This window comes from Tiliqua scincoides, chromosome 13 (genome assembly GCF_035046505.1).
Source record: "Tiliqua scincoides isolate rTilSci1 chromosome 13, rTilSci1.hap2, whole genome shotgun sequence".
NCBI classification, from domain to species: Eukaryota; Metazoa; Chordata; class Lepidosauria; order Squamata; family Scincidae; genus Tiliqua; species Tiliqua scincoides.
Window position 1 is genome coordinate 12,890,758 of NC_089833.1, and position 5,210 is coordinate 12,895,967.

Here is a 5,210-nt window from a genome sequence, read left to right on the forward strand (position 1 = left end):
TTTGCTATAACCTTGATGCCGCCCCCCCTTTCAAGTTCCCCCACCCCCTGCTTTCTGCTTGAGGGTTGGGTCCCTCTCCCTCTGTCAAGACCAAATGGATTTGAAATCACAGCTAATCAAGACCATAACTTCTGGCCATCCCTTTCCAGTCCTTTAATGTGAACCTCCCTCCAGCTGATCTAGTTTGCTGTGGGATGGCTTCTTGCAGAAGAAAGAGATAAAAAGGCTTCATTTTTCAAAGCCTTCCCAGCCAGGCTCCTCAATCTCTGCATGCACAGAAAAGCCACTGAAAAGAAGCCCTTCGGTCCACTCACGTGCCATTCACCTGGAGAACCATATGATGGTCCATGTCCCGATGGTTTTTATTTTTTTGGCTATAACTTTTGACATAATACAGATATTTCAATGAGGTTTCTTTCATTGCATTCTGCATGAAATTACGCTTCTATTGATATATGACATGATGGGATTATTCAAAAAATACTAAGATTTCAAAAATTTTGGCCAGTAGTCAAGTCAAGTCAACCTTTATTAGGCATAAACATTTGGTAGGTGAAGACTCTGTATGGAAACCGTAGAGAGAATATAAACCTAAGTAGTACACAAATATATGTATATGTGCACACCTACGTGTATACCTAGTAGTATACACCATATACCACGCATATGCCTAGTAGTGGTATTGCCCCCTCATGCGTGTCACACCCTCTTAGTGATGCCATCTGCATGAGCTTCAAAAAAGCAGTATGAGGCTGGCTGGAGCCAGCCCTGAAGACTTGGCTGTTCAGGTCAACACCTGAGATTTCATTCTCTCTGCTTGCTGTGTTTTGCTACTGCTATTGATTCACAGATGCTGCAAGTGAGGGCTTTTTTGTTTGGTTTCATTGATTGTTTTGTTTTATTAATTGAAATTCTGGGTGAATTGTTTAATTTTTTTGTTTTTTTTTAGTATGCTGTCCTAAGTCCTTCAGGAGAAAGGCAGCACAGAAGCTTTTTCAAATCAGATCAAATAAATGCGTAGGAGGAGATGGCAGAGAAGCCAGGCCTGATATGAGTATTGACTTGAGGTCACAAGCCTAACCAGGTCTACTCAGAAGTAAGTCCTATTTTGTTCAATGGGGCTTACTCTCAGGAAAGTGGGGTTAGGGTTGCAGCTTTAATTTCAGTTTTCTATTGATATGCATCCACTTGTTGTTGGCATCCTTCAGTCTCGGAAGACCATGGTATCGCACTCTGAATAGTGTTCTGGAACAGTGCGCGAAGCCTGGGTAAAGTAGGTATGGAGGATAGACTGTTACCCATGCAGCAAATCCCCCCTCTCCACGTCGCTGAAATGGTCCAATGGAAAGGCAGAAGCCAATAAGGTTGGTTCCAGCGGCGTCGCAGGAGTTGCCAGAACGTGACTGTGTTCAGCCATGAACTGCCTCAGGGACTCCGGCTCCGGATTTTGCCTCGAGGTTGACTCCTGAAGCCTTTTCCATCACTGGATGTAGCCACAAGGCAGTGGAGGTTTGGGATCAGAGTTTTCCTTCTCTCAGATGAGCTGCCTTCCCAGGCTGACGAGCCCCATCTACCCGGTGGCTGTTCAGTCGCCTCTTACGACAAGTACAGCCAAACTGAGGGCCTATTCTTATCCCCAGCCCTCAGGGGATATGCATCCACTGTAGATTGGCATAAAAACATAAGAACAACCCCACTGGATCAGGCCATAGACCCATCTAGTCCAGCTTCCTGGATCTCACAGTAGCCCACCAGATGCCTCAATACACAGAACAACAACACAAAAGCACACAAAACAACATGAGACGTGCATCTTGTTGTCACTCCCTTGCATCTGGCATTCAGAGACAGCCCCCCCCCCCAGATTCTGACATCAGAATAAGCTTGTGAGGTGGGGGGGTTTAAAGGGTTGGTCCCCAAATGGTTCCACAAGCTCATTTCATGGACCCACCCATGATAATCTCTGGTCTTCCTCATCAAGAGAAAACTGCAATACTTTTAGCAGCCAACTTGCTTTCTGTCTTTTTTAATCAATGCATTGTGGGCCCAATCCTAATCAGGTCTACTCAGGAGTAAGTCTTATTTTGTTCAATGGAGCTTACCCTTAGGAGAGTGTGGTTAGGATTGTAGCCTGCTTCTATATTGTTCTATTATATATGCTTTTAATGTCAGCCATCTTGGGCACCCATGGTAGTGGGGGAAAGGTGGAACAAAAGTGCATGAAATAATAATAATAAAAAAGTAATAGCACAAGTGCATTAAGAAGAGCCCTGCTGGATCAGGCCAAAGGCCCATCTAGTCCAGCTTCCTGGATCTCACAGTAGCCCACCAGATGCCTCAAAACAACAACACAAAAGCACACAAAACAACATGAGACCTGCATCCTGTTGCCACTCTCTTGCATCTGGCATTCAGAGACAGCCTACTTCGAAAACCAGGAGGCTGCACAAACTTCATCGTGGCTTGTAACCTGTGATGGGCTTTTCCTCCATCAAGCTGTCCACTCCCCTTTTAAAGGCCCCCCAGGCCAGACACCATCACCACACCCTGTGGCCAGGAGTTCTACAGATTTGCTATCTGCTGGGTAAAAAATGTATTTTCTTTTGTCTGTCCTAACTCTCCTGCCACTCCATTTGAGTGGATGCCCCCTGGTTCCAGTGTTGGGTGAGAGGGAAAAGAACATCCCCCTATTCACTCTATGCACCCCCTGCATCATTTTGTGAGTCTCAGTCATGACCCCCTCGTTGCCTTTTTTTCCTAGGCTGAAGAGCCCCAAATGCTGTAGCCTTTCCTCATAAGGGAGGGGCCCCGGCCCAGCTAGAGTTGCAGTCCTATGCTAACTTTCCTGAGGGTTAGCCCCACTGAACCCAATGGGGCTTAATTCAGTAAGCACAGGCAGGCTTGCACTGTTGGTTTAGTCAAGGGCAATCCTCTCATTTGCTCAAGTTTGCCTGACAACGCTGTGACTTTCCCTCTTGCCATGTTCTACAGTTCAGGGTGGCAGCTGCCAGCTGGCCAAGTGAATTATACATGCTGAGTCCTTAGCTGGCTCTCCTTGCCAGGGATGCCTCCCTCCTCAGAAGGAAACAAACAGAATGACGGGTTCTTAGTCATGGGGTGCCAGCCTTGCCAAGGGTCAAGCTCCAAGCAATCAGGTCATGGAACCCGGAGGAGCTTCCTGTGGGGCAGAGGGGGCCAGGAGCAGGTACAAGGTCAAAAACAGGCTGGGGTGGAGTTCAAGAGAAGCAGGCAGGGATCAGAAGAGACAGAAGCAGGTATGAATTCAGTGACGGGCCAGGGTCAAGATCCAATCTGGCAAAAGGAGCAGGGTTGTTGCTCGTGAGTTGCTCACAGCATAGAAAGCTCAGGCAGGTGGTATTGCAGCCGAGAGGACACCATCAGTGTACAGAGCTCCGTCTCCAAGGCCTAAGCTAGATACAGCATTGGGAGGGGTCGGGAGGCACTAGGAGAATTTCTAAAGCAAATTTTGTCATTGGACCATGTGCAGTTTACAATAAGCATCTTGCCACTCCCTTCAGCTCATTTGCACCCACCCTTCTCCCCCACTTTAGCAGTGTGTACATGCAGTCTAGGTGTGATCACGTGTGCAACTGCATCAGTGACACACCCAGGGCATCGGTGGCACACCCAGGACAGCGATGCTGTGACATAATTATGTCACGTGGGTTCTCACAGCTTCTTCCAGAGTCACGAAGCAAACTGAGCATGCGCGCACTCAGAGCAGCAGCATGTGCCCCCCTTCAAGTGGCACCCAGGCATGTGCCTAGGTTTGCCATACCCTAGATGCACCGCTGAACTGCATCAAGGTTTTGGTCTGCTGACGTGCAGGTAAACACGTGCTGTGGTAAACACGTGCTGTGGTAAACAATCGCACCAAAGAATCTTGATACAATCATATGTGCAGATGCGTCAAGACCAGGTTTTGGGGAGCTTTCGCAACATATGCTTACTCTGCAGATGCCCGCTCTTGTCTGATCTTGGAAGCTAAGCAGGGTCAGGCCTGGTTAGTACTTGGATGGGAGACCGCCTGGGAATACCGGGTGCTGTAGGCTTATACCATAGTCTTTCCATGCCCGATCTCGTCTGATCTCGGAAGCTAAGCAGGGTCAGGCCTGGTTAGTACTTGAATGGGAGACCGCCTGGTGCTGTAGGCTTATACCATAGTCTTTCCATGCCTGATTCCGTCTGATCTCGGAAGCTAAGCAGGGTCAGGCCTGGTTAGTACTTGGATGGGAGACCGCCTGGGAATACCAGGTGCTGTAGGCTTATATCATAGTCTTTCCATGCCCGATCTCGTCTGATCTCGGAAGCTAAGCAGGGTCAGGCCTGATTAGTACTTGGATGGGAGACCGCCTAGGAATACCGGGTGCTGTAGGCTTATACCATAGTCTTTCCATGCCTGATTCCGTCTGATCTCGGAAGCTAAGCAGGGTCAGGCCTGGTTAGTACTTGCATGGGAGACCACCTGGGAATACCGGGTGCTGTAGGCTTATACCATAGTCTCTCCATGCCCGATCTCGTCTGATCTCGGAAGCTAAGCAGGGTCAGGCCTGAGTAGTACTTGGATGGGAGACCGCCTGGGAATACCGGGTGCTGTAGGCTTATACCATAGTCTTTCGAGACTGAAGGTTGCCAACCAGAAGAAGGGAAAAGACACCAGAGAACTGAGAGCTGTAGCAAACTAACGCACAACTCAGGGCAAAGATTTTTTTTTTTTAAAGGGAAGCATGGAATAATGGAGAATTCCTCATGCTTCAGTAGACCAGGTAATTCAGAACTCCTCAATGTGGGATGAAATCGGAGTTGGAGAATTTGTCAGCATTCCTAAATGGGATTCTGGGGAAGAAGCCACCTGGTCTATGCAACTCCACGCAGGAGGGTGAAGAGGTGATGGGTGCACCCTGGGGGACGGGATGGGACTTGATGTCAATTGCAGCTTGGCTTGCAACATGCTGGCAGGGCTTATATTCTGGGTGGCAATGGGGCACGCAGGATGCATTTCGTACTTAAGCACCTCGTAAATCTCTGATCAAATGGAAGCTGCGACATATGCTGGATGTCCAGTGTGACAATAAAGAGGAGGAAGTTAGGGGTGGAGGAGATGCCCTTCTTTTTTTCAAGACAAGCACCTTTACTGCATGGATTGAGAAAGTAAAACTTAATAAAGCGGAGCCAGGCCACGGCGCAGC

The 5,210-nt window shown here is 48.4% G+C and overlaps 1 pseudogene; it reads left to right on the top strand.

Annotated features, from left to right (window-relative positions):
- Positions 1-4,508: 4,508 nt before the first annotated feature.
- Positions 4,509-4,623, top strand: LOC136634061 (5S ribosomal RNA; annotated as a pseudogene).
- The last annotated feature ends 587 nt before the right edge of the window (positions 4,624-5,210 follow it).